Genomic DNA, 27,894 nt, shown 5'->3' with positions numbered 1-27,894 from the left:
AAGAAGAAGACTGCTTTATTGTCTTCCCCAGCTTCTATTCCTTTGATTGCGAACTCTACCTAGGAGTAGCTACCTGGACCATGTAGCTCATTTTACTCCTTCCGGAAATGCTGTGGGGCTCTGAAGTTACTAACTTCAGGCAAGCGTAGAAGGAAGCATGCGCTGTCCCCACTGGCAGAGTCAGCAGCAGCAGAGTGGCAGACGATGCAGCCAAACCTTCCCTTAATGCTGACCTGGCGACTGCATTGTCCCTTCTTTATTCTGCAAACTGCAAAGAGAAATGAGGGAAAATGGGTTTACTGGTGTATCCTTAAATGAATCAAACATGTATTTGTTCACCAAGGCAGTGTATTAAGTGGAGTCTGAGAAGAAAGGAGATGAGATAGTGTTAAAAACTATTAGTTAACAATAATACATTGTTTCAAATAGCAAGATGGATGTTGAATGTTCCCAACACAAATAAATGATAAATGTTTGAGATGATAGATATGCCAATTACCTTGATCAATATATTATATGTATTAAAATATCACTATGTACCCCATGAATATGTACAATTATTATTTGTCAACTTCAAAAGTAAAATAAAAATCATGTTATAGAAAAAAAAACTCCCATATAGTAACTAGAGAACTTGAAAGGTTGAGGGAAGTAGAATTCCCAGCGGCTGCTGCCCATATTCATAATCAGCAGTGTTTCTAGTTTCTTAATCTAGAAAATAAAATTGGATGTGGATTTTTCTGCTTTAGGAATATAATTGCTTCAGAGCAGAATGAATTATTAAAGTTAACTTTAAGTCATCTGGAAAGAGGCATTTAGGCTCTGACATCTGGATGACTAGCAGCCACCAGAGGTTACTTAGCCTCTGTGAACCCTGGTTTTCTCATCTGTGTAATGGGAAAAGGAGCACCTACTTCATAGGGTTGTTGTGAAAACTAAGTAAGAAAATTAATATAAACCATTTATCTAAGCCTCCTTCATTTAGCAGGCACCAGTAAGTAGTAGTTACTACTATTAACCTAATAATAATAATAACAACATAAAACATATTAAACCCGCCTTCCCCAAGGGTGACAAGACATTTCTTCCCATTATCTTGTGGCATTTAGCAAAGTTTCTCCCAAAACTTGACACTTATACCTTGAAAGAAATTCTGAAGGAATGAACAACTGTAGTGAATAATTAATATTAATTCTTCTTCTTTTTTTTTTTTTTTTTGAGACAGAGTCTTGCTCCGTTGCCCAGGCTGGAGTGCAGTGGTGTGATCTCAGATCATTGCAAGCTCTGCCTCCTGGGCTCACGCCATTCTCCTGCCTCAGCCTCCCCAGTAGCTGGGACTACCGGCGCCCACCACCACACCCGGCTAATTTTTTTTTGTATTTTTAGTAGAGATGGAGTTTCATCATGTTAGCCAGGATAGTCTTGATCTCCTGACCTTGTGACCCGCCTGCCTCAGCCTCCCAAAGTGCTGGGATTACAGGCGTGAGCCACTGCGCCCAGCCAAGTGAATAATGAATTCTATAACATGTGATATAAAATTTGTATGCAACAATCACTACTTGCCACATCCATGCCCTCCAACTCTCCTCGCATGGATTAAGGTAGCAATTTTAACAGAATACAGTCTTCTGAGCCTGAGAGATAAAGAATAACAGTCCATTGAAACGAACTACCATGAGGAGGGGGAATTTGGATAAAGACTCTTACTAGTAAATTGTGGCGGTCTCTTTGGACCTGAGAGTCAGGTTCTCCCAGCTGCCCGCTCCTATACTTCTGCTGTCTGATCTGGATTTAGACATGGGACTATGCACCCAGAGAGAAAGAGAACTGGGAGTCTAGATTTAGCCAGGGAAAGGTGAGGCTGGACTCAGGTCTGAGTGCATTCTGCATTACCTCTTCTCTACTAGTCCTCAGTAAAAATAAGAGATACAGATTGAAAAGTTTCTGAGTTGATTTTACATTTGAATGTGATGCAAATGTAGTTATACAAATGGCTATTTGTTCAGGTAGAACAGATCTGAAAGAAAAAATGGTAGGATGAAATGGAGGAGTAAAAGACACTCCCTATAACTGAACAGCAGTGAGCTTCTAAAGGTCCAGAGCTACCCCAATTTGATTGTAGAGGCTGTGCAGTGTGCAACCTAGACAACTGTACATGATGATCCTGATTGGGTCTAAAATCCCGTTCATATGCTTACTTCCACAAATGTCAAAGGCACACCTAGTTGTGCTATCTCAAAGGTATCCATGCCTCCCTCCCAGTCTGCTCTGTTCAGGTTACAAGGTCCAGCCTGAAGCCCCATGGGGTTGGAAAACTCAAAGGGACTCCTAAGTTTGAGGATCATTCTAGATAGCAGGCAGCACTGGGGACCATTATAGTATTGTTGTTCCTTTGAGTCCTATTCTACAGCAACTTCGCACTCTGGAGGCTGCCAGTTACAAGCCATAGAAGACAGAGGGTTGTGTTCTTGGTGAAACAAATCCCTGGGCCCTGCAGGCTCACTCCTCCTGACAGCATGGCTGTGGTGGTACCCTGCATTTTTCTCTGTTTAGTAGATGGAATACAGCCTAAAGCCAGAAATGAGAGATGCACACTTGCTACTGAAATCTCAGGGCTGATGTCAAGTTGATGTCCTGGCCCAATATAGAAAAGGGAGACTCTCTATTTTTCAGATAACTTGTGTTTCTCTATAGAGGAGGTGGGGTTGGCAATGCATCACCTGTTGCCTGCCTGGAATGACTATGCCCTTGGCCAACAGCAGGCAAAACCGTGGCAAATGTGCCAGCAACACCATGCTACTTGTAGGTGGATGGCCTTCAAGAGGGAAAGAAAATCAGGAGCTCTCCTTTCTTCCAGGTTCTGAAGCAGGGCAACAGGGGAAGCATATATTATGGTGCCAGCATAAGTAAAAATGTTCCATGTTATTTTTTTGTACTATACTATTCTATATTATGTCATACTGTTTTATATTATGTTAATTAATCATATCATATGCCATCTCACCTTTATGTCATATCATATGGTACATGTGACAGGATGATATAATACTCTTTTAAGGGGGAAAATTTATCTGAAGCTTGAATAACCCCCTTAGGAAATTCCAATCATGATTTTTTTTTTGTTTTGGTTTATTTTCTCTTTGTTTTTGTTTACATGTTACCTTTGCCTCTTTCTCTGGCAGTTTGATATTGAGGTTAATATTAAAAGGATGCTATGAAGAATCCTACAAAACCGTAAAAGACAAGAAAATGACAGGATGCTTTCTGGGTCAGGCTGAGCTTGTTGTGAAAATGGAGTCCCTGCAAAGTTTGATAATGGGATGATGAAGCAGAGAGATGGAGGAGTTAATGACACTGAAGAGAGCTTGCGGAGTGGTGATGGGGTGAGGAAAAGGAGAGTGGAGCTGCACATGGGGAGTGGGGAAGAAGGAGGTTGCTAGGCAACTTCCCAGGGGCAGGAGAGAGAAATCCTGAGGGAGGAGGTGCTTTTGGAAGCGCTGTGGATTGCCATGGGCGGCTATCTGTGGCCAGAACAGACAGACCCGAGAGGTGGGTCATCTAGTTGGCAGCCAACTGTTTGCCCGAAGCTGCTTCCTGCAATAATAAACAGTCAGGAGAAGTCAAGGGTATACAGTGCAAGCACTGCGGCAAACCATCTGAGCAGTAGCTGGGGTGCAAAATAAGAGCAGAAGCTGTTCATTCTACAACCTGTGCCCTGGAGGAGATAATGGCATGGCCAGTGGTGCCTAGGGTTGTGGTTTGCAAACACATTCATTGACTGCCAAATAGGTACCAGGTATTACTCACTGGGAGGAACAAAGGTTAAACCAGACATGATTCTTGTCCATAGCAGCTCTTCATCTCATAGGGGAGAAAGGCCTAAAGACATGTGCGTTGCTAATTAGCTATAGTCAGTGGGTATAAAACAAAGCCTAATTATTGAGAATTTGGACTATGGAGCCAGGTTCAAATCCCAGTCTGCATCGCACTAGCTATGTGCTCTGGGATAACAGGACCTTGTGGAAGTTACTTAATCTCTCATTTGTAAAACACGAATGATCATTGTACCTATGTCATAGGGTTGCTATGAGAACTAAATGAGTTGACAATTGTAAAGTGCTGAGGATAATGTCTAGCAAATAGTGAGGTTTGTTTGATAAGTTCTGCATAGGATCCAAAGAATCAGGGCTAGGAGTGCAGCATTGAATGTGGCGTAAGTACCTTGCCACACATCCGTACTTCTATAAAGGTGATGCCCAGCTAGGGAACACTTGTGATGCTGGGGCTCACCAGCTTCCTGACTTTTCTATCAAATGGTTCTTTGATTATCCTATTGCATGATTCACATTGTTGTAAGACACCTTCTCTGGGTGGAGGAAATCACGTCTTTCAAACTCAGATATGCAGCCTAAGGCAGAACTAGTTCTGAAAAGCATAGTTATCAGTTTCCTCAGCTCTCCTTCTTGTCTTCTTTTCTGTCACCTGGAATGGGGAAGAATACGTGCCATCAACCTTGCGTTTCCAACTTTCCTGACCAGGTAAGCATGTTGCTGTTCAACAAAAATAAATTTAGATCCACAGATCAGCACGTGATGTTCTTATTATCCCAGCCCTGCCTCCCTGCAAGGGTCGCCACGATACTTCATTGGCAGGATTCAGGGCCAGCCAATTGCCACAAAGAGAGGCAACTCCAATGTCAGCTGTGCAAAAGACAGGGTTTTTATGGCGTAAACACTTTGTAGAAGACAGAGGCGAAAAATGCCCTAAAACAGGAAGAAGCACAGTCTTGAAGACCCATTTCTTCTGCCCGAGGATGCCCTCCCCATACTCCCCAATCTGTCCACAGAGCCATCTGGGGCCATCACTCCAGTGTCCCAATGGCCAGGTCCACGCAGTCTGCGTGCTCATTCTACCCTCAGGATTTTCCATGACAGGGATAGTTAGCAGACTATTCAAACTTCCAGTTTTCTGTCTCCAAAGAGCCTTTTATGGTCAACTCAGATAAAGGCTAAGATTCAGTTCTCTCGTTTGATTCCGCGTCTGAGGACATTTGACAGAACGGGCAGAGATTTCTCTCTAAATGCCTACGTCTCGCGGTAAACCATAGTTTTTGCATTAGGTATGAGGGCCTCTTCAGGGAGATAGTAAAATGCTGCAACTGCTCCCTCTGCACAGACTCTCTCCAGGCCCTGCGTGGTCTGTCGGCTGTTTTCATCCTCATCCATCTGGTAAACTGGCCTGGGGCCTACTCACGAGTTGGTTGGACCCTTGACCTCAGGCACACGTCCAAAGCAACATGGGCTTAGATGGTCGGTCTGAGTAATGCCGGAGGTGCCATCTGTCCTGCAGGAAGACCATCCTCTGTGTCAGTCCTAAAGCATTGGCTCCATATTTTAATCACAGCTGGTAACTGTCATTTGCCAAAATGAAAGATACCTGAACAGTTAGAAAAGGAAGGCATGTGATTCAGGGGCAACTTTAAACATTAGCTAGAAGTTTCAAGCCACAGGAGGATCTCCTAAAAAAATAGGAATGACAACAACAACAAAATAATAATAAATAAAATTAGAAAATTGCCCAAGAATAAGGAGTTGCCCAAACACTTAAAGAAAAAAAACAAAAAACAGAAAGATTCCCACAACTTGCAGAATAACCTGGGAATGGATTTTGTCAAAAATCAGAGCTACCAAAACGGTTCTGAACGTCCGCCTCATAGATAATTTGCATTGAGGCCAGCATGTCTCATCTTTCCCCATTCCAGAAAATGCCCAGTTTCTCCTAGAGAAATCAGAAACTCCAGTATTTCTAGTAATATTCGCATGTCATGGAGGGGAAGTGACTACTCCCAGAAATAATATCATTGCTTACCCAATCCATGAAGTGAAAGAGTTAAAAGATATTTCTCTGTTCCAAAGGCCTATGGGCAGAATTAAAAGTAATTGCCAGAAAAGCCAGTTTCAAAACAGTCTCTACGCTTACATTTATTGAAGGAGCTTATTGGATATACTGGTTGCAAGCAGGAAGAAATCTGCTGACCTGAGCTCCCTGTGGCCCTGGTCCTCTCCACTCTGGTAACATCCAGGCAGATCTTACAACTCCTCCAGTCACACCCAGATACCAACTCCAGGCCAGACCAACGCGATCTCTTGCCTGTATTTTAACTTTTGATTTCTATTGTATTAATTTAATGTTTCCCCCTTGCCTCCAGCTTGGGCCTGCTGTAGTTTGGGAAACTTGTTGGGGCAGGGCTGGGGGAAGAAGGAGGAGCCTGAAGCATCACAGTGAGGAGGAAGCCCCCTTTCTCGCTAACTTCTCCTCCAACTCACAGGGTCTAGTTCAAGGCCCTCAGGCTTAAGCCCAGGGCAGAAAGGATTAAAGGGAAAAATTGGAAAGACCCGTATGGGTGTAATCTAGTGCTGATGCTCCCTGGATACAGACTTGTATAGTGCAGGTGGGGGTTTTAAAGCACAAGGTGGTATGTAACTTGCCCAGTTAGAAAGTGGCAGAGCATGGCCGGGCGCAGTGGCTCATGCTTGTAATCCCAGCACTGTGGGAGGCCGAGGCGGATGGGTCACTTAAGGCCAGGAGTTCAAGACCAGTCTGGCCAACATGGCAAAACCTCATCTCTACTAAAAATTCAAAAATTAGCCGGGCAAGACAGCAAATCCGCTACTCTGGAGGCGGAGGCATGAGAATCATTTGAACCTGGGAGGCAGAGGTTGCAGCGAGCCTAGATGGTGCCACTGCACTCCAGACTGGGTGGCAGAGTGAGACCCTATCTCACACAAAACAAAACAAAAAAGCAATAAAAGAAACTGGCAGAACATGGATTCTGGAGCCAACAGCAAGGAGATTCTGTTTCCCTTAACTTGAGCAATGTTGCCTGTTACGACATCGTCACCACCAGGCAGTCCCCGACTCTGTCCCCCACACTTCTGCTGGGGCACGCTGCCATCCAGGGGTCACCTTGACCAGAGTCCCTCAAGATGACTGGCAGTCAGATATCTTCAGTATGGTCAACACTGCTGCTCAGGAAGCACAACTCTGAGTGGTGAGCTCTTCGCCAAGCAGCCTTCTTTCCACTCTGCCGCTGGCCAACTGCCCAGCCAGCCTCTAGCTTTTGATTTGCAGACACGCATGAGGAGCCAGAATCTGCCTGGAGACTCTAAATGTCCAGGGACTCATGTCAGCCCCCTGAGAAGTACCTGAGGTCATCTTCCCTTGACTTTAGTTGAGGGAGGTTCCCAGCACCCTGACAACTCGCTCAAAAGAAATCGTCTCCCTCTGACTTTTGTATCTTTAAGGATTTCTTATACACCCCAAGGTGGGCCATAAGCTCAGCGTTGCAAAATCTGCTTCACAATCCCTTGACATTTCTTCTATGGGTGATTGGACATTTCCTGTTCTCAGACTTTGAGTCCTTGGCCAAAACTCAAAACTCAAAAAGAACAAAATAAAAGCTACATTTGACATCCTATTATACATGATAGAGGTAAGACTCTTCAAAACATAGTACATGTACATGCTAGGAGTAATACTCTTTAAAACAAAACTCTGTCTCCTAGGTTCTTCTTTCTACACACAACACACACACACACACACACACACACGAAACAGCAGGGAAGGCAGGAGAGAGAGAGAATAAAGAAGAATAAAGAAGAAAGAAAGGGAGGGAGGAAGAAAGAAGGAAAGAGAAAAAGCAAATGAAAAAGAGACAACAGAGAGAGGAGATACAATAAAGGAAAGGAGGGAAAGAGAGAGGAAGAAGGGCAGAGAGAAAGACAGAAAGTGAAAGAATGAAAAAAGAAAGAGTCTAAGGAAAGAGAGACCACATGCACACACAGACTGAGCACTGGCATCACTGGTGTGACTAACATGACACGAAGCCCGCTCTGTGTATCATATATAACAGTTTATGAGACTTTTTGTGGAATCTCCTAATAACAGCCTTTTAAAAAATGTATTATTGGCTGGATGCGGTGGGTAGCTCACACCTGTAATCCCAGCACGTCGAGAGGCTGAGGCAGGCGGATCACTTGAGGTCAGGAGTTCGAGGCCTGCCTGGCCAACATGGCAAAACCCCATCTCTACTAAAAATACAAAAATTAGCTGGGCGTGGTGGTGCATATCTGCAATCCCAGCTACTTGTCAGGCTGAGGCAGGAGAATCACTTGAACCCAGAAGGCAGAGGTTGCAGTGAGCTGAGATCGCACCATTGCACTCCAGCCTGGGTGACAGAGTGAGGCTCTGTCTCAAAAAAAAAAAAAAACAAAGAAAGCAAAACAAAACAAAACAAAAAGGTAAGGTAAGGTTTTCCTTTTAATACAAAGCAGCCCCCAAATCATTTTCTTTTCTAACAAAGATCAGCCTGTAAAGTCTAGCTACAGATAGAGAAAGGCAAGCTAGAAGCTTGCATAAATGAATACCAGCAGCTGTGCCAATAGTAAGGGGACTAGGTATGTTAAAAATGGCAGCTACATCTTCCCTTTTCTTTGTCAACCATGTGTACAGTAAGGAGCAGGCAACATGGCATGGGCCAGGCAAAGACTTCATTTGCATAACAGAAGATTAGGGTGGGGCAGCCAGCTTCCTTGCATGCTATGTAAACACCTGGTCCAACCAATCTTTGGGCCCTCTGTAAATCAGACACCACCTCCTCAAGCCTGTCTATAAAATCCTGTGCACTTGGCAGTGGGCCAGAAGTCCCACTCAGGTGCCCCTCTCTCGCAGGAGAGAGAGCTATTCTCCTTTCTCTTTCTTTTGCCTATTAAACCTCCACTCCTAAACCCACTTCCTGTGTGTCGTGTACTTGATTTCCTTGGTGAGAGACAATGAACCTCGGGTATTTCTTCCAGACGACAATGCCACTTCAGTGAGTCCAATCATTGGGAGTGTTGAAATGAATGTTGGATGATCACCTGCCAGGTGTGCCAAACCTCACTGCCTGATCACCTGGGAAGCTTATTAAAATACCACTCCACCATCACCACCACCACCATCACCACGGCTGCCCCAGAACTGAATCAGAATCTCCAGGGGTGGCAACTGAATATCCATATTTTTTCAACTCCCCAGGTAATTCTGAGGCAGCCCATGTTTGAGATTCACTGCTGTAGAATTAGATAGAATTATCTCTACAGTTCCTTCTAATTCTAAGTTTCTATCATTCAATGCACATACTGGACATTTGAAATCATCCTTTGTGTCCATATAAAGCTTCTGAGCCAGACTTTCTTCTTCCCCGAGAACAGGCCCTGAGGAAAATTCTTCAAAGCGTGGGGACCTCAAGGTCCTGATTCCAAACAGCAACAAACATGTGCTCTAAGATTAGCCATTCTGAACCATATTTCTCCCTGAAGACTTGTCTGTTTCCTCAGTGAAGCTATCCAAGCCTCCTAACCTTCCTCCAAGGCCACAGAGACCTCTTCTCCCTCCTCCAAACTCTGACCAGCACCCTGTGTCCTTTTTTCAGAGGAAGGAGGAAGCAGAGGGCACTTCTCATATGCTCTCTGGCATCAGCTGTTGGGGGATTCAATAGGCCTGCTTAATAATGCCAGGCATCCCCAGCAAGTCACAAACTAATTGAGAAATAAGACAAAAGAATAGGGCATGTGGAGACCAAAATAACATCTTCATTGTTGATAAATGTGCTGTTAGACTAGCAGAATTCACAGTCACAGGCATCCCTGGGGACAGCTCTTCCCTGGGGCACAGATCCCGCCCTTGCCAATGATCACAGAGGAGAGAGCAAAGCAAGCACTTCTTGTGGGCAGCCTGGCTCCTAACAGGAAGCGGAAGGAAGGGAGCGTGGCTCTGTGAGCCCTGTTCCTCTTCATGGCTCTCCAGTTAAAACATGACCCTCCTCCTTTCTGGGGACGACTGGATGGAGAGTGGTCAGCTGAGTCGCACAGGTGGACCTCCTCCAACTGGGACAAGCCCCCCAGAGCGGGAAGGAGGCTTCCTGCCTCCCCCGGGACTTTCTTATTCTTTTCTATGTGTCTTGTGTCCTTGATGGGATGATAAACCAACAGAATGCAGGGATTCTGTGTTATCTTCTGTTGATGTTTTCTCCAAAGTGCCTGGCTCTGTGCTGGGCAAATTATAGAAGTTCAAAAAATATGTTTGTTTGTGTTTGAAAAATAAAAGACAAAAGACACAGAAGCAAGGAAATGACAGAAGGGACAGGGAGGGAAGAAATGGGGTTGGGGGGATGTGATTTGTAAGTTTATCTTAAAAATAAGGGAATTGTGATAATGATTTGTAAGTTTATCTTAAAAATAAGGGAAGTATGAGGGGCTGGGGATTTGACTCTGAAAGCAGATGGTTTGAGTTCAAATCCTGCCTCAGCCCTTTACTGGCTGTATTGCTCTGGGCAAGTTGCCTAAGTTCTCTTTCATCTGTACCTACCCGAGTGGGTTGTTGTGAGCATTAAACGGGATTTGGCTCATCAAAGGGTTAGAATACCAGTTGACAAAAGTGACTTTCGGTTATTCTGACCTGACGCCTGTTTTTGTAAATAAAGTTTTATTGGAACCCAGACATACCAGTTCATTAATGTATTGCCTGTAGTGGCTTTTGCAACTACTCTAGTAGTTGAAACGGAGATCTTATGACCTGCAAAGCCTAAAATATTTACCATCTGGCTCTTTAGAGAAAAAGTCTGCCTTTTGACTCCTGGCTTAGAACACAAAGCCCCATTCTTTCACCCTGTGAAGTAGAAGACTGAGTACATATGTCACTCTCTGTAAAGCAGTGCTCGATTCTTGCAATTAGACATTGGTACTCCCTTCCCACTCTCATTCTATGGCACCTCAGACTCCTTCTACGGCACTTTTCACATGGCATTGTCTAGAGATTCTCCAGTCTGGGATTGTGTCCTATTCACTGCTCCAGCATGGTGCCTTAGACAAAATTGATACCCAGGAAAGGCTTGCTCAATATTCATTGTTAATATACACACGCACAATAAAAACCTTCCTAAAGGAATAACTATAAACCTACAAAGTGACAAAGGCTAGAGTTCTGAGCAAGCCTCTCTGGACTTTTCACTATTGCTGCAACAGGTAGGTTTTCGTGTCCTTCTTTCTGCCTCTTTATTTCTGTCTTCTTGCTTCTCAACATCTGGCCATGGTGGTGGTGGTGCTTGAGTGGTGACAGTCCTGCGCTCACTGATGAGCCTGCAATCTACAACTGGCATTCCTTTCGGTTTCTTGCAGGGCCATCAGCCTTCCCTTCAATGCTTGGAAGTTCATGTCAAGACATTCTGGCCAGGCAGGCATCAGTCCTTGGGCAGATGCTCCTAGTGGGAGGTAGGGAATGCGTCCACCTGCGTCTCTCCCACCTTGTGTTCCACAGCAGGTGTGCCAGGGGCATTCCAATCATGCTTCTTGTGGACTTGCATCTGCCTCTGGTTTTCAGAGCTTCTGGTCATTTTCACTACAAAATATTTATCTCTATTTATCTGTCACATCACCAAAGCTGGTCCTGGATATTTCTGACCAGGAAATATTTGAGCTGTGTTGTAAACAAGATCATGATCATGGGCACCTCCCTGATCCTCATCCTCTTCTTCAGTAAAAAAAAAGAGGAAATGGTCACAAGTCCCTCTGATTCTAACATCGATGGCATCTATGAGGTCACATGAACCTTCAGTGCTAGCAATGTCTTTAAATGGGATTAGCAGCTGGCTTGAGCACTGACCCCATTTGAGGGGCAGGTTGCTGGCCCAATACTCCTCAAGTCCTCTGTCTGTAGGATGCTAGGATGCTGACCTTTCATCATCCCACTGACGTTATCTGGCCTAAATCCTCAGCTTGAAAGTAGAATTCCTTAAAATGCTCTGAGCTTCCCAAAGGCTCTTTGTGGTTCAAAGGTGAAGTCAATGTTTGCCTCCAAGTAAGAATTCATTAGCTGCTATTGCCAATCAGAGCTGTTTTCTCTGAGCAGAAACGAGCTCCTTGGAACTTTGCAGGTCTCTAGGTCAACAGCTTAACATGCAGGATCTGCAAACGCCTGTGGTCTCATCCACCAGAACTTGCAGGTACACATAGCTTCCTCTCCCGACTGCGCAGCTCAGCTTCCCATCAGAAAACAGCTGAAAAGTACCTGCCATGTCTTGCTAGTGAGACCCAGGTCCCATCAGACATCAGACCACAGATCTAAGATGGAGCTAGAAGCTTGAATATCTCTCCTGGGTGTTCTGACACACTCATTCTCCAGCTTGACTTAAAAAGAAGAGCTTTTTTCTCCCCCTTATGGCATTTTTATTCTCATAGGAATCAGTAAGTAGAAACCTATTTGTAAAGTAATGGGTAAAATGATTACTGGGGTTTTTTAAAATGCTCTTTCTGATGTTTCAATTTTTATTTAACTCAACAGTGGCAGTTATACTGACAGCCACACTTATTCGTGATCCAGAGAAATCTTTGCTTAATACTGTATTAAGCACTATTGAGAAGGAACACCCCACAGATGGCTTTCTCCAGGTGTTCAGGACCTTTGCCACCCTCCCTCCACAGGAGCTGACAATACTTCAGCAAAGTTGGCTCTTGAGGATGGAATTTCATTTTGGGCAGAGCAATGTCTCAGGATAGGCTTGGGAGTCTGCCTGCCTTAGATAAATGGGCCTAAAGATGGCAAGATCATCTTCCCAGGATCGACTGCCACGGCACACACATTAGGAAAAGACTTTATTCTGACTGCAGAAAGGCCACTGAATGAACCCTTTTTAATTAAAACCCCTGAACCTTCCTCATTAAGACTTTTGGCACATGCTGACAGTGGAATTTTCCTGCATGGTCCTTTTGGTAGCTCCCTAGATGACTTTGGCAGAGAAATAACATATAAAGAACGTTTAGGATTATTATTATTGGGCCAGGTTCTCATCCTGTGTAACTCTCCGGGAATTCTAGCACTCAACTTGCTTGTTATAAATACTATACCCTTCAACTTCCTCCCAGTGCACAGGGGACAAGGTGGTGGAGGGCTGTGTGGGGGTTAGGAGATGGTGTTGTTTGGAAGATCCATTAATCAAAGTCAGTTTGAAAGTCATCCTGCACATGATTAAATCAGTTATAAAAAATTATTCCCTTATTTCAGGTAACTGATTCATTCCCCAAGTTTCCAGGGATGTAGGTGGCAGGCAGGTTTCGTAGACATCTCAGGAATGGAAAGCAGATTGAATTGGCCCAGTGGGTGATGAGGTTATAGAACAAATGACACTGACTTGGCCCCACAGCAAGGAACCAGGACCCATTAAAGAGGGGCCATGTCTCCAGCAAGGTAAGACACTTTTTGGAGGCAGAAGATAGGGATGGGAGATTATTCCCAAAATTTAAGAGAAAAGCTTCTATTTAGGAATGCTGGCACCAGATCCAAGCTGAGCACTGATTCACTTAGCCAATACTTGAGTCTGTACCATGAGCCAGGTACTGTCCCCCATACTGATCTAGGGTGGTAAAGAGTTCAGACAAAGTCCTTGCTCTCTGGAAGCTCAAATTCTAAGGTGAGGAGTGGGGGAAACAGATAAATAAGCAAATAAGTGACCATATGAACAAACACTCAAGATAAATTCAGATAAATTTTAAAATGATACAAAGTCAACAAAATAAAGAACAATGATGGAAAGTGATGGAGAAGGGTAAGCCACGGGAGCCTGGACAATGCAGACAGAAAGAGCAGGGAAGGCTTCTCCAAGGAAGGTGCATTTGAGCTGAGATCCAAAGGATGAGAAGGAGCTAGGCGTGGGGTGACATGATTTCAGAACTTTCTAGGCAGAAGGAACAGCAAGTGCAAATACTCCAGGGCAAGAGCAGGCTTGGCATGTTCCAGGAGCAGAAAGAAGAGAGGTCCTTGTGCCACCCCACGAGCAAAGGAAAGAGCGGCAAGAGGACATAGGGAAAGGCCAGATGCCCTTGGCGGCCATCATGAAATGTTTAGACTTCACTGTGCAAGCATGGGCAGCCATTAGGGAGTGTGGAAAAGACTATCAGTTGTCTCCCTCTGCCCCCACCCATCCAGTTTCTCCTTTTTTTTTTAGTCCTAGAATGCTTGAGTTTTAGCCAGCAAATGCCCACACGATTAGAAAGTCCATTTTCCAGTCTTTTTTGCATATATGTGAGGCCATAGGATTATGCTCCTGTCAACACGTCGTGTGCAGAAGTGATGTATGCTGCTTCCGGACCTAGTTCTTGAAATGTTTGAGCATGTGCCCTCCACTTTCTCTTTTCCTCATCTCAGTGGTTGGTGCATGCATCTAGCTAGAGAACCAGCTTTGACTTTGGAGAGTGTAGGGTAGCACCTTATGACATGGTGAGCACCAAGATGGAAGGACTCTGGTTCCCTTCATGGCTGTACACAACTTGGTCACCTGCCTGCCCTGAATCATCTGCCTTCCTTTGCTTGAGCAATTGCATTTTTGGTTTCTTTGTTATATCAACTCAGCCTGCATCCTAACTAATACAGGACGTTTCAGGTAGGAAGGTGACATGATCTAATTTACATTTCAAATAGATCAATCTAGCTGCCATGTAGATAATGTATTGGGAGAGGAGAGAGAACAAACAGGGAGGCCAGAGGCCAGCTCAGAAGCCATTGCAGTAATCCAAACTAAAGGCATTGATGGCTTAGGGTAGCCACTATACAAATAAAAAGAAGTGAATAGATTTGGGATCAATTTTGGAAGTAGAACCAAAAAGATTTGAGGAGGGATTGGATGATTGGGAGAGAGGTTGAGAAAAGAATAATTAAGGTAATGCCTAGTTTGGGATCCTTTGGTGATTTCCCCAGATATCTAGATGGGATCTGAAGAAACAGGAGGTGGGCCCCATGGAAGGAGATTGGGACATCCTTGACATAAGAAACTACCCATGAGATAGCAAACTCAGAGACGATGCATACCACAAATGTCAGTCTAATAGTCTTCTGTATAGACACAGATTTCTTGCCCCACATTTGAGCTGAAAATACTTAAGATTATTTTAGTTGCATGTAACAGAAACCAACTCTGGCTAGTTTAAGACATAATAATTTACTGGAAGGATTGACACAGCTCATAGAACCCAAGTATAGCCAGATCTTTTAAAAGGGCTAGAACTGAGGACTAGAAAGATTACAGGAACCACCAACACTCTTAGCTCTTTTTCTCTGAACAGACCACTTTTTTCACTTTTCCATAGACATGACAAATGACGGTATCTTCAAGGATTCTGAGTTCATTTTACTTCTAGCAAACAAACAATACCAATCTAGATACCCTTAACACCCTGGGAGTAAGAATTTAACCAGCTTTTCCTGGGTCAGGGTCCAATCAGCTATAGCCAGGAGGATGAAACCAAAGAGTACAAACATGGCTGCCTCTGCCCATCCATAAGAAAAGGGCAGGTCATAGAGAAAGGGGTCTATGTGAGCTGAGGGGACACCCTCCCAGAGCCTTCTAACAAGGTCCATATTGACTAAGAATATCAATTTCATGAAGATACAGCACCGTAGGACTCGAATGGCCCTTTAGAATGATCTACCTCTAGTACAGAGTTAAATGGAAGCCATCTTAGGCTGATAAATATGTTTCTTATTTTTTGAGATATCTTGCACAGAAGATTTCATAGCTTTCCTTGGGGACCATTGGTGGGGACTTAGAATTCTCACAAATGCTTTCTGCTTGTTTCTCACCTTTGCACTTGTCACAGCCTGTGAAAAACTCCTCTTGTTCTCTCCTCATTCAGAAGGCAGTCATTTGGGCACCCATTCTATCTGTCAGAATAACCCTCCCTGAAGGTACACCTCCAGCAAGGCTGGATTGGAGTAAATATGGAATTCTGTAGATAACTGACCTAGATATGACCCTGCAGCCTCAAAGATTTGTCTAAAGTATCCCTGAACAAACCACAGGGCTTTGGATCTTAGATTTGCTTTCCCTACAAGCATCTATTCTGCAAATAAGTAATCCCATCTTTCTCTTCCCCTTGCCCACTCTCAAACATTCATTCTTTATTCTCATCCAGGGCTTCTTCTCCCCACTTCTCTGAATAAAGTTTAAAATTGAGCTATAAGAACGGATATAGCAGCTCTTTATCTGTCAGAGAAAGATTAGCTAAGGATAGTTATGGGCCCCAGGCAAAGATGGGGATGCAGTCTGCCTCTTAAAGGCTTGATTGGGAGGATTTTATTGTTATTATAAAAATGCACTTTCTTTTAAAAGTTTAGAGCTAGATTTTTTTTCTTTCTGTTAGTCACAGGAGGTCATGCACTTTTTTTTATTAGACACTTCTTATTTTTAAGGCTGAGGCTTAACAGCATGCTCAGTGAGGACTATGGGAACTGAATGGGGCCTCCGAGGAAAGCCTCACCTCCATCTGTAGAGCTGGAGGGACACATGTTATGAGCTTCTTGCCTCCTGGTAATATGTGTGGGTCAGAGCCCTTTCACCACAGAGCAAGTCCATGGCAGGGGTTGAAATATAATGTTTCCAAACAGCAAGGCAATGGAAAATGACCTTTTGCTATCCTCGCTACCTCATGATTTTTTTACTTTTTTTGTTATGCAAACTAATGATTGTGATCAAATAGATATTATGTATAAAAAGTGCTCTAAAAATATCATCTCATTATTTTTATGGGTTTTAAATTTTCATACCAGAGTTTCTGTTCATGGTGTTCATAGCCAGAGATCATCATCCCAACTGTCCCTTAACCAGTAACTATCATGAGCTCTTGCTTTTTTTTTTTTTCCTCATTCTTTTATTGTACACACAGCATAAAATTTGTCAGTTTATTTTTTAAGTGTACACTTCGGTGGCATTAAATACTTCACATTGTCGTGCAACCATCACCCCATCCATCCCCCCCCAAACAGAAACACTGTACCCATTAAACACAAACTCCCTTTTCCCGCTTACCCCAGTCCCTGATTACCCCTATTCTACTTTGTGTCTGTGTGAATTTGCTATTCCAGGTGTCTCATACCAATAAAGCATCCTTTTTGTTTTTTGGGGTTTTTTTTGACAGAGTCTCGTTCTGTCACCAGGCTGGAGTGCAATGGTGTGATCTCGGCTCACTGCAACCTCCGCCTCCCAGGTTCAAACAATACTTCTACCTCAGCCTCCCAGGTAGCTGGGACTACAGGCACACGTCACCACACCCAGCTAATTTTTTGTATTTTTAGTAGAGACGGGGTTTCACCATGTTGGCCAGGATGGTCTTGATCTCCTGATGTCGTGACCCACCCGCCTCGGCCTCCCAAAGTGCAGGGATGACAGGCATGAGTCACCGCGCCCAGCAGCATCTGCTTTTTATTCTACTCTCCAAATCAGGCACTGTGCCTTGATACCCTGCTGTACAGAGACTGACCACCAGGCCTCCCCACACTCATACAGAGGCCAGAGACCGTCCATTCTAAGTTGTGGTCTCTCGGTAGGAAGTCCATCCTCTGTACACATCATCTTATTTAAACCTTGTAAAACCTTGCAAGCTGGAGATTACTATCCCCCACCTTATAGCTGCAGAAAATAAAACTCCCACAGATTAGATCACAATGCTGGTAAGCAGCAGAGCTAGATTCAACTCAGGCTGAGTACCAATTCCTGCTCTTAACCTGTATGCTGTCCTCCCTTCCCCACTGACTACTGAAGTTGTATAACTGCCAATTCCTTGGCAACTCAGAATAGCTGTCCTCCAGGTTCTTGCCAAGGTTTAAAATCATGACCTCTGTGCTGTCCAATGTTTACACAAAATCCCAGGTTGGAAGAAATGTGACCTCTGTAGGTGGTCCGTGTACTTCACTGAGAGGCAATATAGTATTGTGGTTAAGCACCCAGGGTCTGGGGCCAGGCTGCTTGAGCTCAGCAGCTGAGTGAACTCAGCCAAGTTATTTAACCTTTGTGACTCACTTTCTACTTCTGTAAATGGAAATGATAATGAGATAATGATGGGGATGATAATACCAATCGTACTGAGTTCTTATGATGATAAATTAACGTATATAGAATACGAAGACCACTGCCTAGTGCTTAGAAAACATTATGTGACAACTCTTATGACCTGTCATCTATTTCTTTCTCTTTTCCTTTTTATTTCTTTCTTTTCTTTTTCTTTTTTGAGACAGAGTCTTGCTGTGGCCCAGGCGGCAGTACAGTGGCACGATCGAAATTCACTGTAACCTTGAATTCTGGGGCTCAAGTGATCCTCCTACCTCAGCCTCCAAAAGCATTAAGATTACAGGCATGACCCACCACACCCAGTCTGTCATCCATTTTTATAGTTAACTGATTCTTACATCCGTTTAGTCATAGTTTCTTCAATGGCAAATTATGCATCTCTGTATCAGTTACAATGCTTACTGATGCAAGTCATAAAAACATGATTCACATTGGCTTACATTCGATTAAAATATCTGGAAATAGCTGAAATCTAGATGTAGAGCAGATTCCAGACATGGTACAATCAGCAGTGAATGGTGTCATCAACAACTTACTTCTCTCTGTTACTCCATTCTGCCATCCAGCATCAGTGGCATCCTAAGGCTGGTTTATGGGGGTGAGATGGCTTCCAGTGGTAACCAGAGCTTTGTGCTTCCTGTGCAGATCTAGAAAGAGGCAGAGCATAAACAAGCTTCACCATATGATAATTGAGCCAACTCAGGTCTCATGCTGGAGTGGATCCCTATACAAGATCAGACAGGACTAACAGCAACAGCCTCGAATCCCTGTACCCCAAAATGCAACATGCAAACTTGACAGACAATTCCAGAAGTTTCACAGTCTGCCAATTAAGACCCTGTAGGAAGTCGGGCGCGGTGGCTCACGCCTGTAATCCCAGCACTTTGGGAGCCTGAGGCAGGCGGATCATGAGGTCAGGAGATCGAGACCATCCTGGCTAACACGGTGAAACCCCGTCTCTACTAAAAATACAAAAAATTAGCCAGGCGTGGTGGCGGGCGCCTGTGATCTCAGCTACTTGGGAGGCTGAGGCAGGAGAATGGTGTGAACCCAGGAGGCGGAGCTTGCAGTGAGCTGAGATCTCACCACTGCACTCCAGCCTAAGTGAGAGCAAGACTCCGTCTCAAAAAAAAAAAAAAAAAAAAAAAAAAGACCCTGTAGGAAATATTTAGAACATTACCCATAGAGGAAGCCAGACTCTCAGGAAGTTGTATATATGAAACACATTGTTTCAACCCCTCTTAGAATCACCATGACTGAATTGCATGTCAGTATCATGCCATGGGTCTCTTCTTCACTTATAACAGTGTTGGGAAAATAGTTTGCTTCTCTTGAGTGATTCATTCAATTTTATTTTATGGACAATGTAAAACATATTTAAACCATGTTCCCATCTCCCCTTAAGCACCTTAGGTTCATTGCTTACCTCAAGGAAAAAGTAGAATTAATTTTTCTGTGCTTACCCTGTACTTTGTTTTATTGTTTTCTTACGAATAATTTCCCTTCCTCCTAACTCAATTCATTACTTTGTATTGCATGTAACTTTTAATATGCAATGTATGGAAAAATATATGTATACTCAATGTCAATCCCAGCATGAACAGTTAATTTTAAAAAGCAAACAAATATAAATGTTCAGTTAAGGAGACAATTGAGTAAATTATGTATGTTTATAAAATTAAACACATTGCCATTAAGAGTTGTGTTTACAGCACTGAAAAATAAAGAGATGAAAAATGATACAGAAATTTTAAGAATTTGGAGGATAGGGAAGATGGATATCTTTAAAAAAAAAAAAAAGAAACAATAAATGGACTGATATTTCATCAGAAAAAATAGAGCCCAGATACAGTGGAATGCTATCCTCAAGGTATTCAGGAATATAATCGTCAACAAGGAATTGTATACCTAGAGAAACCATCACTCAAGAGTGAGGGCAAAACAAAGCAAAGAGAGTTTATCACTCACAAGTCATTGCTGAAAGAACTACTGAAGAGAGTTATTTATTTAGAAATAAATTGAACCTAGAAAGTAGAAGAGGAACACATAAAACATTGTGGAGCAAATAAGTTGGTAAATACAAAGGGAAGTCCAAATAAGTACCAACTGTAGAAACGAAAGAAACACAAAACAAAAACTCTATACATAATACAATGACTAATTTCAGGGCATTTAAAAACAAAACAGAACCAAAATTTTAGATAATGACATGGATCATAAGTGAGAGTCACCAGAATTAAAACATTCTAAGGCTCTGGTATTGTTCCATGGAGGGGGGATGTGTTGATTTAATGTTAGATTTCTTAAATCAAGTATGTAGGCTAAAAATTCAAGGGTAACCGCTAAAAGAATAAAAATTGAATATGTACTTCTAAAAATATAAATATTCAAAATAAATATAATTATATTAAGTTTACCCACAAAAAGACAGAGATTACAAAATTGTTTCTTAAAAATATGCCTTATTGGCCGGGCGCAGTGGCTCATGCCTGTAATCCCAGCACTTTGAGAGACCGAGGCGGGCGGATCACAAGGTCAGAAGATAGAGACCATCCTGGCTAACATGGTGAAACCCCATCTCTACTAAAAATACAAAAAAATTAGCCGGGCACGGTGGCAGTGCCTGTAGTCCCAGCTACTTGGGAGGCTGAGGCAGGAGAATGGTATGAACCCGGGAGGCAGAGCTTGCAGTGAGCCAAGATTGCACCACTGCACTCCAGCCTGGGTGACAGAGCAAGACTCTGTCTCAAAAAAAAATAATAATAAAATAAAATTATATATATATATATATATATATATATATATATATATGCCTTATCTTCCTAGTGAATTTTTCATTTTATCATTATTTCATGCTTTATCTTTTTCCCTATAAATTATTTTTGTCTTAAAACTTGTTTGTCTTTTATAAACATAAATTTCAGTATCTTGAGTCAACCATTTTTAACATATTAGAATGCTCCCTACTGGCCTTAAAGAAATTACATAAACATGTTACATTTTTTCCAGAAAGGCTTTGATTTAGAAGGATGCCCATTTTAATATGTGCATAATATTGATATCATATTCATTACCTTTTGATTTCTAGGTTTCCTAACTAATATGCATTCACATGCATATTCAATTATTAATATGCATTTATCCTCCTAGACATGGGCAATATGTGTCAAAAGTAGAATATTCTCCTTAGATTTTTGGTAGATGTTTGTCATCAAGTTTTGAAAAAATTTTTCATTTATAGTTGGTGAACAGTTTTTATTATGAACAAGTCTTTAATTTTACACTTTTAAAACATTAGAAGCTTTACAGGATACCCGGTCCTTTGTCCCAAGTTCTATTCAACATTGTTCTACAGGAGATCTTACCCAACAGAGTATATCAAGAAAAAAAATTCAGAAGTAAATGGACTAAAAAGGAAGAGACAGCGCTGGCATTATTCACAAGTACTATGATTTCTTGATGTGGAAAATCCTTGAAAATTTCCATATGGACTATCAGAATTAGGAAAGATTTCAGCAATGATGTTAAATACAGCCACCATACAAATGCAAACTCACGTGTCATCATTAATATTGCCCATGTCTAGAAGGGCACATCATGTCACATTGTTAGAGCAGGCCTGGAAATCAAAAGATAGTAGATATGAAATTTACTATGATTTACATACTAACATGGACAGTCTATTAAACCAAAACATTTCTGGGAAAAAAATTAATACACGTGTGTATAATTTCTAAAGACCATTCGGGAACATTCCAAAATGTCAAGAATGGCTGATTCTAGGCCGTAGAATCTTCATATATGGCTTTTAACTTTCATCTCGATAATTATCTGTTTTACAAAATTTCTACAATAGGCATGTACTACTTATAATTGAGGGGAGAAATGCTTTAAACAAACAAACAAAAAGAAACCCAGACCCATCCAGCATCTCTACCTTACCTCCCACCTCCTTGAGGAGGCATTCTAACTAGCCTGAGAGTTCTTGCCAATCCAAACTGCTTTCTGCCCCATGAGTTCCATCTTACTTCAATTCTCATCTGAAAAAAAATATTTTTCCTCCATTTCTTCATAGTGTATGTCTTAATTTCTCCTGCTCTGTTTCCTCTACCTATATCATCCAATCATGTGGTGTTTTGGCCCAATAGAACCTAGATTATCACCTTTACTTAAACATGTGGCATCCCACACTGCCACGGTCCTTGGCAGAGAGCATGGCAGAGACGTTGTGAGCAAGACCTGCCTTTAACACACAGTGGAGGCAGTTGCTGGGATAGGACAGTGTCATATGGTCTCAAATTCCACCATTAAAACCTTTAGGTTAAGCATTTTCCTCTCTGGGTTCCTCTTTAAAGATTTAATTCTGCTGGAAGGTAATTAAACATCAAAGAATTCTGTTTAAAATCTCCCTCACAGTGAAAATGAGTTGAGGAGGTAGACAAAGGAAAAACAGTTTTACGTACTCTGACTTTGGACTAGGCCCACCTTGCAGTGAATTCCCAGCTCTTCTCGTGGCAAGGAAGAATCCTGGGAAGATCAGAAAGGAGATTGGCTCACCCAAGCGGACTTGTTTCATGATATGCTGGTGTTACTTTCTACTAAGAAATACTTTTTCAGATTATTCTGCCAGAGTGTTCTGTAGAAACTATTACATCCAAGTTTTCAGAATTTGGACAAATCCTTTTAGTCTTACATCCAAGTACTTGGCTCATGAAAGTGAGTGAGAAAACCCATCAGGAAGCCTGTTTTGATAGACAGAAGTTGCTAGGGTAGGGAGGTTTCTCTGCCTACCCCTCACCCCAGAGCAGGGGCCCATGCTGAGAGCAGCGGCAGGGCCAGCTCAGTGTCCCCTGCCCGGCCAACAACCCCAGAGGGATCTGGGCTATGCACATGGCAGCTCCCCAGTGTGATTCCAGCTCTAGCCTCTCACTCAAAACCCTGCAACCTGGTCCAACACAGTCACTCCCTTGTCCTGTTCAGACTGGTGTTTAGGTTTATTAGTTTAGAGGTTCCCATAAAATAGGCGTAGGTAAGACTGGGAAACCCAGAAACATCAAGTAAAACCTGGGCATCTTAAATGATCTAATTTTTTTTTTCCAGGCCCCACAGGAAGTTTAAAAGAGTTGGCAATTTAGTCAGGCATACAGTCATTCACTCATTAAACAACAATGGAGCATCACCCACTGTGTAAGGCCCCTGCTAGGCCTTGGGGTCGCAGGTGGATACAGCATAATCTCTGTTCCAAGAACTTAGCAGCTAGATGGCAGGGATATAATAACAGGCAAATAACCATGAAACAAAGCAGCAGAAGAGAAGTATCATGAGAGAGTTCCAAACCAACCTTGGGGCCAAGGCGTTAGGCAGAGGGGTTGGAGTCCTGGATCTGACAATTTCTAGCTGTGTGACTTTGGACATGGCCAAGTATTTACTGAGTGTGTTCTATATCCCAGACATGGTGAAAAGCACTCTACTACGCATGATCTTGTTTTGTCTTTATAATAACCATAGGAGGTGCTATCTCCTTTTATAGACTGGGAACAGAATTCAAAGCAAACACTGAGTTTGTAGTACAAGATGTTTACTAGGGATCGGAACTTTTGAGAAAAAGCAGGAAGACACAAGATTAGGCAGAGGAAGAAGCTGAACTTTGATGAAGACCAAACAAAGCCTTGACCCCAGAGCTTTGGGGCATGAGAATTGTCTGATGGAATGTTCCACTTCGGGCTACAATGGCTGGGCATTTACAAGGATGCAGGCTGCCCTGAGAAAGACAGGCAGTCCTCTGCAACTGAGGAAGACCCAAAAGTTGCTGACAGCTTGAGGTCATTTGCTGGCCGCACCCCACTGCTGGTGAACAAATCCTGAGTGACGTCTCTCTATGTCTACCACAGGATCCTCCCCTGCTCAACTTAGAAGGATTAGAAATAACTTTTGTAAGTATTTGGCACAAATTAGCTGCACAATAAATTGTAGCTTTTGTTATTCAACACAGAGCATGGGTAGGAAAAGTGTCGTGGTAACTCCTGGAGGATGTGTCTCAAGGAAAATATCATCCATGTTAGTTGGACCTTAAAACAATTTCTCCCCTCCTGTCTGTGGCTGAATGATGCTGAAACTCACCTTAACTACAAGATAACACAGCCGTAGAGTGTGATGTGGGAAGCCTGCTTGTGGCACGATTTTCTGAAAGTAATAGCAGATGGATTTTGTTTGTTTTGTGAGCATTTAGTAGAAATATTTTGTAGCGATAGTGTTTGTGAAAAAATGCCTCGGGTGGGTGGGGGGCGGGTGTTATTTACCAGCAGGACAGGGAGGAGGTGGTTGCAGCAATTTGGGGAGTACATCGAAGCTGAGCTCTGAAGGAGCCAAGGTGGAGCGGAGTCTGTATGGACTTCGTGGTCAAGTTGAGGGGCAGTGATGGAACTGTGGTTATGAGAGAGCCCACGCTTTCCAATTACTCACAGCAAGATCTGTCCTTAAAATATAAAAATGACAACTGAGACAATAAGAAACAGGCCTTTGGAACACACATCCCACATCCTGGCTGCTTAATGCCATTGATCCTATCAGTTCAATGGAGACTAAGTACCTGATGTGTATGACATTGGGAGAAAATGGCTTATACACCTATTATTTTTAATTAGGAAAAGGTAAGAGTCAAATATTTTACTATTTTATGTTCTTTTCTGCATGTTTGTATAGCACTTCATAGTCTTTGAAGCATTTTCACATTTGTGGTCTCTAGGCTTCTCAGCTTCTCTCTCCTTATGGCCTCTGTCATGATATCCAGTTCCTCTCTCTTGCTGGACCCTACTACCTGTCAGAGCAACTTTTGAACCTATTTTGCTTGCAAATTCAAGGAACAGGTGGCCAGCACCCGCAGCCTCTACTTCTCTTTCCATTACCTTCTTAACCTCTCGCAGCACGGATCCCACCACCCTCCCGCCCCTTAACAGAAAACACCCTCACTGCAGGTACTACCAGGTACTACCCGGACAATCAGGGCTATTCAGCATGGCCCTCTGAAGCAGCTGGCATCTCCCAACCCTTCCCCTTTTAGAACTTTGTCTGATTTTCTTAGAACACTAAGCATAGCAAATACATTTAAAATTGAGTGCTTGCTTCTACCAGTTAGTAATGGTTGCTTGGAGTGTTGTGTGGAGAAGAAAATTCAAGTTACATCTAGGATGCTGTGACTGATTAACATGCCTGTCACAGGCCTGAAAAAGAGAGAAGTGGCACATATTCTAGGCATTCACCTTCTTATACCCCACATCTTGATTTCTCTTATTCTCTTTGGTTTCTCCTTTTATTCTTTCTCTACTTGGGCGCATGATTTCTTCTTGGCCCCTAATGGGGTCAAAAATTATTGAGATGATTAAATGAGGTGATATACAGAAAGCTCTTTGAATATATTGGATTCTGAACCTATAACAACCATTATTATCATCCTCAGTTTTTTTCCTATTGTCTTTATAGATTTACTTCATTAGATATCTGTGTCTTTTCTTTATGCAACTTAGCCATTGCCTTGGCTCCCAAGTCTAGTTTTCCAGCCCCAACAACTATCTACACTTAAAAAAGAAGATAAGGTAGAGAACAGAAAGCAAAACACTGTGCAAAGGGTAAAGCAAAGAAGTCCTAGCTAGAGCAATCACTCAAGAGAAAGAAATAAGTTTGATGATATGACTCTGTAACTAGAAAACTTTAAAGACCCCGTCAAAAGCCTCCTGGAACTGATTCAGTAAAGTTCAGGATACAAAATCAATGTAAAAAAATCAGTAGCATTTCTATACACCTATAATGTTTAAGCTGAGAACCAGATCAAGAATGCAATTCCATTTCCATAGCCATACACATAAAGAACTGCCCAGGAATATATCTAACCAAGGAGATTAAAGATCTCTATGAGAAGAGCTACAAAACACTGCTGAAAGAAATCAGAGATGACACAAACAAATGGAAAAATGTTCCATGCTCATGGGTTGGAAGAATCCATATTGTTAAAATGGCCATACTGCCCAAAGCAACCACAGATTCAATGTTATTCCTATCAAACTATCAATAACATTTTTCACAGAACTAGAAAAAACTATCCCTTCATATGGAACAAAAAAAGAACCTCAATAGCCAAAGCATTCTAAGAAAAAAGAAAAAAGCTGGAGGCTTCACATTACCCAACTTCCAACTATATTATAAGGCTACGGTAACCAAAACAACATTGCACTGCTACAAAAACCAGTGAAACAGAACAAAGAACCCAGAAATAAAGCTGCACACCTATAGCTATGTGACCTTTGACAAAGTTGATAGAAATAAGGAATATGGAAAGGACTCCCTATTCAATAAATGGTGCTGGTATAGCTGATTAGCCACATGCAAAAGAATGAAACTGGACCTCTACCTTGCACTGTATACAAAAATTAACTCAAGATGGACTAAAGATTTAAAGGTAAGACCTCAAACTATAAGAATCCTAGAAGAAAACCTAGGAAATACCATTTTGGACATTGGCCTTGGGAAAAAATTTATGACTAAGTCCTCAAAAGCCATTGCAACAAAGACAAAATTAACAAGTGGGACCTAATTAAACTAAAGAGCTTCTGCACAGCAAAACAAACAAACAAAACAAAACAAAACAATACCATCAACAGAGTAAACAGACAACCCACAGAATGGTAGAAAATATTTGCAAACTATGCATCCCACAAAGATCTGATATTCAGAATCTATAAGAAACTTAAACAATTGAACAAACAAAAACCAAACAACCCCATTAAAGGGCAAAAGACATGAGCAGACACTTCTCAAAAGAAGACATACAAGCAGCCAACAAATATATGAAAAAAATGTTCAGTATCACTAACAATCAGAGAAGTGTGAATCAAAACCACAATGACATATCATTTCACACCAGTCAGAACGGCTGTTATTAAAAAGTCAAAAAGACAACAGATGCTGGTGAGGCTGCAGAGAAAAGGAACCACATACACTGCTGGTGGGAAGGTAAATTAGTTCAGCCACTGTGGAAAGCAGTTTGAATATTTCTCAGAAAACATAAAACAGAACTACCATTTGACCCAGAAATCCCATTACTAGGTATATATCCAAAAGAAAATAAATCGTTCTTCCCAAAATGCACATGCACTTCGCAAGTTCATTGCAGCGCTATTCACAATAGCAAAGGCATGGAATTAACCTAGGTGTCCATTAATGGTGAACTGGATAAAGAACTGGTACATATACACCATGGAAACTATGCAGCCATAAAAAGAACAAAATCATGTCCTATATGAATCCTAGAAGAAAACCTAGCAAACCCAATGGATGCAGCTGAAGGCCATCAACCTCAGCGAATTAACTCAGGAACAGAAATCCAAATACTGCATGTTCTTACTTATAAGTAGGAGCTAAACATTGTGTACTCATGGACATAAAGATGGCAATGATAGATACTGGGAACTAGTACAGGTGGGAGGGAGGGAGGGGAGAAAGGGTTTGAAAACAAACTATTGGGTGCTATATTCACTACCTGGGTGATGATATCACAGATCAATATATCCCAAACCTCAGCATCATGCAGTACACCCATGTCACAAATGTGCACATGTACCCCCTGAATCTAAAATAAAAGCTGAAATTACTTTGTAAAGTGGAAGGTGAAATTATTTTCTCCTCTAGGAGCTTGTTCATCGCTTTGTTTTCAACCAAACTAGAAAGCTCTGGAGGAAAGAATGATTTCAGAAAACATCTTCTGTGTCTTTATGCTCTAGCAGAGATAGGATCCCCCATACCAGAAACACTGACCTCAAAGTGCTCTGACCTCTGGCTCCACAACATGACCTCCTGATTACCCCACTACCTGGCTTCTTTTCGTATCTCTTGCCTTCTGCTCACCTGCTGTGAGCCTTCTTTGAGTGCCTCTCCAAGAGTAGAAAAGCCAGGCTAGGAAGGGAAACAGA

At 42.4% G+C, this 27,894-nt stretch overlaps 1 long non-coding RNA gene across 2 annotated transcripts; it reads right to left on the bottom strand.

Moving 5' to 3' along the window:
* LOC140712111 (uncharacterized) lies at window positions 1-27,894 on the bottom strand. 2 transcript variants are annotated; one of them, XR_012093560.1, is made up of 4 exons: window positions 27,740-27,894; window positions 24,232-24,407; window positions 18,469-18,579; window positions 1-268 (listed from the first exon to the last, which is right to left on the bottom strand). It is a non-coding gene; the product is annotated as an uncharacterized lncRNA (long non-coding RNA). The 2 variants fall into 2 exon arrangements; XR_012093561.1 differs by lacking the exon at window positions 24,232-24,407 and adding an exon at window positions 1,060-1,153.

Source organism: Chlorocebus sabaeus, chromosome 7 (assembly GCF_047675955.1).
Source record: "Chlorocebus sabaeus isolate Y175 chromosome 7, mChlSab1.0.hap1, whole genome shotgun sequence".
NCBI classification, from domain to species: Eukaryota; Metazoa; Chordata; class Mammalia; order Primates; family Cercopithecidae; genus Chlorocebus; species Chlorocebus sabaeus.
Note: the sequence above shows the minus strand (reverse complement) of the source record. Positions and strands in the feature narration are given on the sequence as shown.